Consider the following 12,204-nt stretch of genomic DNA (forward strand, 5'->3'; position numbering starts at 1 on the left):
AAAAATCAGAAAACATCCCAGTTGAAATTCCACTGAAGGAAATTTCCTGTTTTCACACCACGAGACATATTTTTTCCAAATACGGTGGTAATGTTTAGACGTTACCCCTTTCCTGGCTTGGATCAGGGTTAGAATAGCCTTGTCCGGAATGCCTTTCCAGGCTAGAATTTGACGCTCAACTTCCATGCTGTCAAACGTTGCCATGGTAAGTCTTGATAGACGAACGGCCCCTGTTGCAGAAGATCCTCTCGAAGAGACAGAGGCCACGGGTCCTCTAGGAACATCTCCAGTAAATCCGCGTATCAGGCCCTTCTTGGCCAATTCGGAGCAATGAGAATTGCTTGAACCTTTTTGCTTTTTATTCTTTTGAGAACTCTTGGGATCAATGGAAGAGGTGGCAACACGTAAACCATCTGGTAGACCCATGGAGTCACCAGAGCGTCCCTCGACCTGGAACAATACTGCCTTAGCTTCTTGTTGAGACGAGAGGCCATTATATCTATCTGTGGAATTCCCCACCGACATGTTAATGACTCGAACACCTGCGGGTGGAGGTCCACCCACTCTCCTGGGTGGAGGTCCTGTCTGCTGAGGAAGTTCGCTTCCCAATTTTCTAATCCCAGAATGAAGATTGCCAACAGCGCCACCGCGTGTCTTTCTGCCCAGAGGAGAATTCTTGTTACCTCTGACATTGCCGCTCTGCTCTTCGTTCCGCCCAGTTTATGTACGTTACCGCTGTCACATAGTCCGACTGAACTTGAATGGCATGATCTTGAAGAAGATGTGATGCCTGTAGAAGGGCATAGTATATGGCTCTTAGCTCTAGAACGTTGATTGGAAGAATGGTTTCCTGACTTGACCATTTTCCTTGGAACTGTTCCCCCTGGGTGACTGCTCCCCAACCTCTGAGGCTTGCGTCTGTGATTAGCAGAATCCAATTTGAATCCCAAACCTTCAACCCTTGGTCAGGTGAGAAGTCTGAAGCCACTACAGAAGATAAATCCTGGCTTTTGGTGACAGACGTATCCTCTGGTGCATGTGAAGATGCGATCCGGACCATTTGTCTAACAGATCCAGCTGGAAGGGCTTTGCATAAAATCTTCCATACTGCAGAGCCTCGTAAGAGGTGACCATCTTCCCCAGAAGGCAAATGCATAGATGCACCGATATCCAGGCTGGTTTTAGAACATCCCGCACCATCGACTGGATTACCAATGCCTTTTTTTCAACAGAAGGAATACCTTCTGTTCCTCCATATCCAGTATCATCCCCAGGGATGGAAGCCTCCGTGTCGGTTCCAGGTGGGATTTTGGTAGGTTCAGAATCCACCCGTGATCCTGAAGTAGTCGGGTTGAGAGGACAATTGCTGTCCAACAACCTCTCCCTGGATGGTGCTTTTATCAACAGGTCATCCAGGTACAGTATTATGTTCACTCCCTGCTTGCGGAGGAGAAACATCCTCTGCCATTACCTAGATGAATACCCTCGGTGCCGTGAAGAGGCCAAATGGCAGGGCCTGGAACTGGTAGTGACAGTCCTGTAGTGCAAATCTTAGATAAGCTTGATGAGGCGGCCAAATGGGGATATGAAGGTACGCATCCTTGCTGTCCAGAGACACCAGAAATTCCCCTTCCTCCAGGCCCAAGATCACCGCTCTCAGAGACTCCATCTTGAACTTGAACACCCCCAAGTACGGGTTCAGTGATTTGAGGTTTAAAATGGGCCTTATCAAACCGTCTGGTTTCGGTACCACAAACAGGTTGGAGTAATAACCCCTGTTTTGTAGTTGAGGTGGAACTGGGACAATGACCTGAGTCTGTACCAGTTTTTGAATGGCTGCCTGTAAGGTCATACTTGCTTCTGGAAAAGCTGGTAAGCCTTATTTGAAAAATCTGTGAGGTGGAAGTTCCTGAAACTCCAGTCTGTATCCCCGGGTGATAAGGTCTTTTACCCAGGGATCCTGGCAAGATGTTGCCCAAATGTGACTGAAACAACATAACCGGGCTCCCACCTGCCTGTCTTCTAGGCAGTGCGGTCCACCGTCACGCTGAAGGCTTTGAGGAAGCAGATCCGAAGGTCTGTTCATTAGAACCTGCAGCTGCTGGTTTTCTGGCTTTCTTTTATTGTCTTTGAAGGCTGTAGAAGAACATTTGGGTTTGCCCTTAAATTTTGCTGTCTGAAAGGACTGCAGAGTAGGAGCAGAGTAGGTTTTCCTAGCTGGGGTGCTGCAGAAGGAAGGTATGTAGACTTACCCACCGTAGCCTTGGTTATCCACTTATCCAATTCATCTCCAAAAAGGTAGGCTTTCCACGCCTTTTCTGGAATCCACAGTCCACTGGCATAGCCACAAGCCCCTGCGTGCTGAAACTGCCATGGCAGTGGTGCGTGCATTGAGCAAACCAATTTCCTTTATGGCCTCCACCATAAAGTTAGCAGAGTCTTTAATATGCTGTAGGAGTAAAATGATCTCCCCCCTGGGTAATTAATCTAATCCGTTAATTAGGTTACATGACCACTTAGCAATGGCCTTAGTGATCCAAGCACAAGGAATAGTGGGTCTCTGGGCCACCCCAGCAGCAGTGTATAAAGATTTGAGAGTGGTCTCAATCTTGCGGTCAGCCGTGTCCTTTAAGGATGCTGCCCAAAGAACAGGTAAGACTGTCTTACGTGACAACCTAAACACCAATGCGTCCACAATTGGCAGGTTTTCCCATTTCTTTCTATCTTCCAGAGGAAAGGGAAAAGATGTAATTAATCTTTTAGGGATCTGAAACTTTTTGTCAGGATTAGCCCAAGTTTCTTCAAACAGGGCATTCAATTCCTTTGATGCAGGAAAAGTTGCTGAGGATTTCTATTTTACATTAAAATAAGATTCCTCCTATAACCTCCACCACCCCATCAGCAATGTGCAGGACATTTCTGATAGCTTCTATCAGGGCCTGTATTCCCTGTGACAGGACAGCATACCCCCCACTCGCATCCACTTCACCCTCCTCTGGGTCTGATGTATCGTCATCAGTATAAGCCTGCATGAGCTGGGCCAGAGTACGCTTTTGTGGGCAAATGGCGGGGGCCTGAGACGCTGGTATGGGAACTAAATCTCTATTCATCGGGTCATCCATAGACTGTCTTAAGAATTACGTCTCGTTCTCAGTATGGGATCATTTAGTAGAAATACTGGATATCGTCCCTTTAATGGAATCTAACTATGGGGGTTCAACCCCACTAGCCTGAGAATGTGCACTATCCTGAGTACAGGGTAGTGAGTCTCCAGGGGAGGACTCTGCTGTGCAGGAAACACAGTCCTTGAACATGGTAACGTGAAGGGACACCCACACAGAAGGTGAAAACACAGTTTTACCCACACACTGTACACAGAGTCCGCAGGGAGACACAGAAAATGGAGCCAGCTACACAGCGCCCTTGTAGCCAAGTAAAAACTCAGCTGGGTCGCCACACTAAGTCCCCTAATAGGGCTGTATACTACAACATTCCCCTTCTTCTAAAGATCCCCTGGTACCGCTGAGGAGACGTGGAGTCTTCGTGGAGGAGCTGCGCTTCCCTGTGATTCCTGTCAGTGTAAGCTGCAGAGGGAAAATGGTGCTGGTGAGCTGCTGGATCCGCTCACAGTGAAGCCCCGCCCCTGTAATGGCGCCCGGCTTCCCGTGTTTTTTTTTATACTGGCCTGAGGTATTAGTGTGCCTAACAGAGGGTTCAAAGTTAGGTCTGTTAGCCAATGTGGGTAATCATTGGTGGCTCAGCGTGCCCCTCACAGCGGGACACACTTATGTGTATGTCCTCCTGAGCCCCCTGGAGCGCAGCCTGCATCAGCGCTGCGCTCCTACCCTTGTGCCGCCATTCCCGCCGGCGACCTGCTAACCGGGATGCTGGTGCTGTACTCACCACTCTTCTATTTTCTGGCTCTGCTAGGGGTGGCTGCGTACTGCGGGAGGGTACGCTCACCGTGGTGCGGCTTGCGAATGACTCCCTCAGGAGCTCAGTGTCCTGTCAGCAAGGAAACAGGACCATTAACTCTTTAGGAAGTTGGGCCATTCTCCCCCCTAAGTCCCACGAAGCAGGCAGTCTGGTGCCAACCAGACATGCCTGAAAACAACAAACAAAAAATAAATGCAGAAAACTCTTCAGGAGCTTCCCTGAGCATGACCGGCTCCTCCGGGCACATTTTCTAAACTATGTCTGGTAGGAGGGGCATAAAGGGATAAGCCAGTGCAAACTATTGATTTCTTAAAGTGCCCAAGGCTCCTAGTGGACCCGTCTATACCCCATGGTACTAATGTGGACCCCAGTATCCTCTAGGCCGTAAGAGAAAGAATGCAACTAGGCAAAACCATGCTGCACTGTAGGTGGGGCAGATGTAACATGTAAAGAGAGATTTAGATTTGAGTGAGATGTATTCAAACGTAAATCTAAATTGCAGTGTAAAAATAAAACTGTCTAACTTTTGTGAGCTACATGCAAAAGTAGCGGGTATTTACCATGTACAGAAAAAAATATACAGATGGAGCCATGCTAATCGTGGATCCGTCTGTGCCACAGGTGCGCTATTGCAGCGTCTGGGGCGCGCACATCCATGATGCGCACGCGCCCCCTTCACTAGAATGGGAGCGTCTCTGTGCACTCCCGTGACGGGGCTAGGCGCCGGATCGCCTAGTCCCGCCAGGAGTGCACATATACGATCGAGCCACACTAGATGAGTACGGCTCCATTTGTAACCCACCCAAATCTAAATCTATCTGCACGTTACATCTGCAGCACCTGCAGTGCAACATGGTTTTGTCCAGTTGCTTGCTTTTTTTGCTTTATTTACAAATATAAATCAGGCCCATATTTCACTTTCAAAGAGTAAAATGATTAGGCATACTCCTCAAATTAATGTTATTTATTTAAATAATCCCTCTTTTTTTTTATAAAGGACTTTGTGGAAACTTTAACAGTATTCAGAAGGATGACTTTATGACTAATATTGGAGCAGTGGAAAGCAATGCTGTTGAATTTGCTAATACATGGAAGACCTATTATCAATGTAAAAATATAAAACAGTTTTATGAACATCCCTGCATTTATGGCATGGAAATAGGTAATAATCTGTTTCTACTGTTTGCAATTAGTTATACTTTCATGCTACGCATTAAAATGGAGATATTACCTCACCAACCCCATCTCCCAGAACAATTTGGTTAGTGGGGGAAGTGAATAGACTGTATATCAGCGGTGCAAGTATATGGGTACACTCGGGTACGGAGTACCCTTAAGAATTAGGCAGCGGGTACGCAGTACCACCTGCCACACACTTTGCCATTACCACAATTATAATGTACCACAAAGCAACAAGATCATGGTGTTTGGCAGCATGACAGCTCCTGCCACTTTGTCAGGGTCACTGGGAGTGCGACAGGGGCTGTATTTTCCTGTTATAATGGAGGCATTACTATATATTGTTATTAAATTGGGGGCATTAGTATATATTTCTATTATACTGGAGACATTACTATGTATTTTTAGCCTTGCCTCTAGATTCCCCCCCAAAAAGGGGCTGTCGTGTGGCCAGGCCGCTAGTGTCATTTAGCCACTCCCACTAGCAGCATGTGACCACACACCCTCACAACACATGACCACGCCTATTTTTGGCACTCCGTACCCCTAAGAAAATATTTCTACTTGCACCACTGCTGTATATCTATGTTTATTGTTTAATTCTGTTATTTTGCTGATGCTTTAAAGTACATACAAAGTAGATGATAAGGGTCAAACAATATTATTATGAAATATTTTAATGCTTGTACAAAATAGATAAAAATAGGACTAACAATGGAAATGAGAGCATTGCAGCAGCAATATGGTTTTGGGAATGTTGACAGTTCTATTTATTGTGGTCAATATACATTAATGACCTCTACTGACCTTCTGAGAAGTTAAACAGCTTTGCATTTTACAAGCATTTCCAAAGGCATTTGAACTTGAACTTTTTATTGTTAAACACAAGTAGATAAAATGCTTTATGAATGTTTGTGTACAGCTATTAAATACTGTTGCTGTTTGGCATACCTCCCAACTGTCCTGATTTTCGCGGGACAGTCCCGTTTTTTTTGGGACTGTTCCACCCGCGGGCCACTGTGTCCTGAGGTGGGGGGAAGTTGGGAGGCTCCTGCACTCGCTGCAGAGCAGCGGTGAATAGACGCTGTGTGCATGCGCACAGCTTCTATTCACTAGAGACGGAGGGAAAGGGGGCATGCCAGCAGCTCATAAAGCGCTGACCATGCCCCCATAGTAATGAAAAATTGGGGCGTGGCTTGTGAGCATGGCCCTCCCATGAAGCCACGCCCCCCGTGAAGCCACGCCCTATAGGCTACATCCCCCTTTCGGGCACGCCTTCACCGTGCCAAAGCGTCCCTCCTTCTCTCCTCCCAATGTTGGGAGGTATGAATTTGGTACATCAGTGGTTATTGCACAGATAGTTTACTAAGCAAGTGACAACAAGATGTTAGCAATGAGTTTATAAACAACAGACTTCAGTTATGTACAGGCAGAATGTAAAGAAGGATTAGCTTCCATATAATCCCGCCAAAGGAAGAATTTTAAACTGGACATAACTATACAAAATAAATAATTAAAATGTTAGCTCACCCAGTCTTTTCTCATTAATCCAAGATCCCTTAGTGGCGGCCATAAGTCTGTGTAGCTACCTTTCCTGTGAAAAGGGGAAAAAAGTATATGTACAGTATCTTGGACTATAACAAAAATAGTATTTAAAGATTGGAATACAGTATGGTGATAATTACGTGTAAAAAAAAAAACAACAAAAAAAACTTTAAACCAGTGGTGTTAGTTTTTGTTAGACGGGAGGATTGCCACCTAGCAACGGCAGGTGGGTTATTTGTAAGCATCCTGATTTTCCGCTGGAAGACAGGGAAGGGACTTTTTTAAATCACTAACCTGCTGACACTAACAGTGAAGTTGCAGTTGCCCAGCAGGCTAGGTTGTGCACAGGTCACATGCACACTGGCAGCTGGGCAGGGATAACACTCACTGGGGGAGATTCAAATGTTTGAAAAGTCAGTTGGGAGTCTGTTTTTTCCTATCTAATAGACAGGAAAAAACAGACACCCAACCAACTTTTCAAACATTTGAATCTCCCCCACTGAATCAGATTTTTCTTCAGTGCTGAAGGATGAGGATGCAGTCTCTTCTCTCTGGCTGACACACTGGGGGTGATTCCGAGTTGTTCGCTCGCTAGCTGCTTTTAGCCGCCGCCCTCTGGGAGTGTATCTTAGCTTAGCAGAAGTGCGAACGTAAGATTAGCAGAATTGCGGATAGAAATTTCTTAGCAGTTTCTGAGTAGCTCTAGACTTACTCAGCAATTGCGACCAGCTCAGTCCTTTTCGTTCCTGGTTTGACGTCACAAACACACCCAGCGTTTGCCCAACCACTCCCCCGTTTCTCCAGCCACTCCTGCGTTTTGCAATTTGAACGCCTGCGTTTTTCCGCACACTCCCATAAAACGACAGTTTCCGCCCAGAAACACCCACTTCCTGTCAATCACACTCCGATCAGCACAGCCATGAAAAAGCTTTGTTATGCCGTGAGTAAAATACCTAACTTTTGTGTAAAATAACTAAGCGCATGCGCTCTGCGAACCTTGCGCATGCGCAGTAAGCGACTAATCGCAGTATAGCGAAAATCGGCAACGAGCGAACAACTCGGAATGACCCCCACTGTTCTTTCCTCATTTATTGCAAAAATTGACATAAAAACCTTGGTAAAGGTTATATCAGTGTCCACTACTCCCTCATCTGAGACACAGAGGGAATGAGAAATCCTTCAGAAATAATACCTGATAGCCAATTCACATTCTGAGGTATAACTCTGAGCTAATCATTCAGGTCTTTCTCCATATTATGGTAAGTGTGTTGCTATCAAATATAACTAAACAAATACAAATAATAATGGATTTCTCACAGGGATGCCTGTTCAGGCCAATCTATTTTATCACTCCCTGAAACTGCCCGTAGCAGGCAAACCTAACCTGTCCAGAGCTGACAGAACAGTACTGCCCGTAGCTGGCAATATACCTCTGCCTGGAGCTGGCAGCAAGTGGAGACCCGAAATATGATTAAAGGGTACTCTCATGACAAACCCATTGCTGGTCCTTCCCTTATTGCTTAATCCTCAAGTCCCTCCTCTGTGGTAGATGCAGAGTCTGAGGAAGGGATTGGGACAGCTATGTCTTTAAAGTCACATTGGGCACCGAGAAGCTTTCTGCCAGAGACCGTTGATAGATAATGCAGCGCTGGTTTCTGTCACAGATACTGTATACTGCATATTTCACCTCTCACTGTATCAGGCATAAATATAAAAAAAAAAAAAACACAGCACAGAAAGGTTTGTCACTGTGTTATCATCATCCTTCTCACGAAGTACAGTAGTTATGAGGAAATACTAATCCCTCAGACTCTGAGGTAACAATGGACTTTGATCATAATAAACCATTTTCTGAGGTACTGTAGGCATATGTTCAAGACTGATGTTGCCACTAAAATAAATAAACAAATCCTCACAGGGATGTCAGCTGAGGTGTACACACGGATGTGCATAGTCGGATCCGGGGGGGGGGGGGGGCACTCGGCCCCGTGCCCCTCCTGTCACTTCTAGTGGCAGCACTACTGCTATTTACGTCAGTCAGATTTGATATAAGAGTTGGTAGGCACTAGGACCCACCGCGGCTCTAACAGCAAGTCTGTATGGTAACCAATGGGGAGGCTCGAGCCACCGCAACCTACCTCTCCCACTGCCAACCGGCCAGAGTTCAGCCAGGGGCGGGGTTCAAATGCCAGCATTGAGTAAGACTGTTACCTATGATGGCACAGAAGACTTCATTAGCCCTTACTGCACCGCACAATAATCCCAGCACCTCCTCCTCCACTTCCTTTACCACCATGCTATGTGCAGTCACACTCAGCCTCAGATTTGAGAAAGTGACCCATGTGATTGTGACAGGGCTGTCCTGCAGATGTCTTATGCTGCTTGTTGGAGATCCAGCTGGCTGCTTCTGCTAATCAAAGATGGGCAGTTCATGTCCTGCAGTCTGAGTCTCAGTGCAGTGCCCAAAACAAGGTATGCTGCACCTGCCACCACCAACTAAAACCTATAATAATTATGTTGTGCTGGGGTGCCTTCCAGGCTCCCATAACTAATGGAACAGGTGACCAACATTTCAAGGCCCAATCAGCCTTTTCATCAGGGTGAAACATTGGCAATAAACCAGGATGCGCTCCTACATTACCTGATGGTGTATTCTGTGAGGCCACACCCCCTGTGATACCACACCCCTTATATGGGAGCACGCATGTCTTAGGTGCATGTAAATATAACTTATCGTTGATCTCTATCATGGCGCCCACTCTTTCATTTTCTTCTGGATCTGCCCCTGCGGATGTGGATCATCAAATCAACAGTGTCTAGGTCGACAATGTTTAGGTCGACCACTATAGGTCGACAGTCTCTAGATCAACAGGGTTTGAAGGTTGACAGGGTTTCTAGGTCGACATGTGCTAGGTCGACAGGTCAAAAGGTCGACATGAGTTTTTTTGGGGGGGTTTGTGTCGTTTTCTGCTTACAGTGACCGGGAAGCCGAATTAGTGCACCGTGTACCCTCGCATGGCTCGCTTCGCTCGCCATGCTTTAGGCAAGGTGCCTCGCTCCGCTACTGCTTCACTCTGCACAGATTACCGTTCCAATCGTAGTCCACGTGGATCGTTGAGTATGAAAAAGTTAAAAAAAAAGAGAAGTGAAAACTCATGTCGACCTTTTGACCTGTCGACCTAGCACATGTCGACCTAAAAACCCTGTAAACCTAAAAACCCTGTCGACCTATAGTGGTCGACCTCAACATTGTCGACCTAGACACTGTCGATCTTCAGATCGGATCCCGTATTCACAAAGTTCCCTGATATTGCCTGTAGTTGACAAAAACTTTAGAAACCCATCTCTGAATAAGAGATAATGGGGGTCATTCCGAGTTGATCATAGCTGTGCTAAATTTAGCACAGCTATGATCAGGCACTCATACATGCGGAGGGACGCCCAGCACAGGGCTAGTCCGGCCCGCATATCAGTGCCGCTCACCCCTCCCCCGCAGAAATGCAAAAGCATCGCACAGCAGCGATGCTTTTGCATTTGAGGAGTAACTCTCAGCCAGCGCAGCTCCTGCGGCTGGCCGGGCAAACATCTTCGCTGTCCGGGTCACAGCAGCTGCGTGGTGATGTCACGCAGCCGCCACGGCCCGCCCCCCCCCCCCCCCCCCCAACGGTCCGGCCACGCCTGCGTTGGCCGGACCGCACCCCTTAAATGGCAGCTTGATGCCGCCGTCCAGCCCCCTCCCGCCCAGCGACTGCCTCTGCCTGTCAATCAGACAGAGGCAACCGCTAGGCAACGAATGCCTTCGGCCGTCTGGCATGCACCGGCGCACTGCAGCGCCAGCGCATGCGCAGTACTGACCCAATCGCACTGCTGCGATAAGCTGCAGCATGTGATCGGGTCAGAATGACCCCCAATGTGACTGCTGGCCAATGTCACTAACACTTTCCCTTCCTAATAATCCCCACACTTCTGAATGGGAATCCTAATACCAGGTCGCAGGGGTGGCTCTAGCTTCAAGGACCAGGGCCGGTGCAAGGTTTCTTAGCACCCTAGGCAAAACTTCAGCCTATTGCCCATCCCCCCTGCCCCCCTCCGCCATACTCTTTTTTTCAGCCAGGCACTGCCGAGGCTGTGTAGAGCTGTCATCCTGGCATGCTGTGTGTGTCTGTCTAGTACCTGCAGTCACTTCTGGTGTCCTGCATGGGAAACAATGGCATGCATACAGTCCAGAGCCCCCTGTAAATATTAATCAGTTTAGAGTCGGCAGTGCCCCCACCAGGCCAGGTTCTAGCCACAGGGGAAGATGCACTCGGTGTCACCAGTACTGTCACAATCACACTAACCTGAGTCCATATGGTTCTGCTCAGGGACTCTCTGCTGTTAGTGGGTCTCCTGTTGGTTGCCCATGCTTCCACAAAGAGTTGCAGGGATGGATGAGCTGGTGAAGCTGTGGCACAGGATCTGGGCACATGAAGGGGGAGAGGGACATAAGACCTTGGGGCATTAGTGGGGTGAGGGGGAGAGGGAGGAGGGACACAGGACCTTGGGGGTAATGACACAGGATTTTGGCACATGAAGGAGGAGGGGGTGTCACGGTACATGGGGACATGAGGGTGGTGGGGAGTGGGAGGAGGGACACAGGACCTGGGGACATGAGGTGGTGTTGCACATGATCTGGGGACATGAGGGGGGGAAGATGGTTACACAAGACATGAGAAGGAGAGGGGAGGACCTGGGGACACAGGACCTGGGGGGATGACAAAGGACCTGAGCATATGAGGGGAGAGAGGGTGACATGGGAAATGGGGGTGTGGGAACAAGACCTGGGGGCATGAGGAGGAGTAGGGACACAGGACCTGGGAACATGAGGAGGTAACACAGGACTAAGGGGATTGACACAGGACCATGGCACATGAGGGGTAAGATGGGGAAATGATGGGGATGGAGAGGGGGAGTTGGGACACAGGACCTGGGGACATGAGGAGAAATGACACAGAACCTGGGCACATGAGGGGGGAGGTGGTGACACGGGACATGGGTGGGAGGAGGGACACAGGACCTGGGAACATGAGTGGAGGTGACAAGGGACCTGGGCACATGAGGGGGCGACATGAGACATAAGTGGGGCAGGGGAAGGAGAGACAAAGGACCTGGGGAAATGAGGAGGGGGTGGGACACAGGACCTGGGGTGTTGACACAGGACCTGGGCACATGAGGGAAAAAGTGGGCGACAAGACATGAGGGGAGAGGGGAGGAGGTACACAGGACCTGGGGACATGATGAGGGTAATACAGGACCTGGTGGGTTGACACAGGACCATGGCACATGTGTGGGTAGGTGGTGACATGGGGACATGAGGGAGTAGAGAGGGAGAGGGGGACACAGGACCTGGGCACATGAGGGGGGGAAGGGGGTGACACTAGACATAAGGGGGAGAGGGGAGAAGGTACACAGAAGCTGGGGACATGAGGAGGTGACACATGACCTGGACACATGAAGGGAAAAGGGGTGTCATGGGACATGAGCGGGAGGAGGGACACATGACCT

The 12,204-nt window shown here is 48.4% G+C and overlaps 1 long non-coding RNA gene across 5 annotated transcripts in view; it reads right to left on the reverse strand.

Moving 5' to 3' along the window:
- LOC134969055 (uncharacterized) overlaps positions 1-12,204 on the reverse strand; it is a 199,297-nt gene that overhangs the window by 60,050 nt on the left and 127,043 nt on the right. For all 5 annotated transcript variants that reach the window (XR_010189393.1, XR_010189390.1, XR_010189392.1 and 2 more), the window contains one exon: positions 6,646-6,709. This is a non-coding gene — a long non-coding RNA (uncharacterized LOC134969055). The remainder of the gene's footprint in view (positions 1-6,645; positions 6,710-12,204) is intronic.

This window comes from Pseudophryne corroboree, chromosome 11 (assembly GCF_028390025.1).
Source record: "Pseudophryne corroboree isolate aPseCor3 chromosome 11, aPseCor3.hap2, whole genome shotgun sequence".
Lineage (NCBI taxonomy): Eukaryota > Metazoa > Chordata > Amphibia > Anura > Myobatrachidae > Pseudophryne > Pseudophryne corroboree.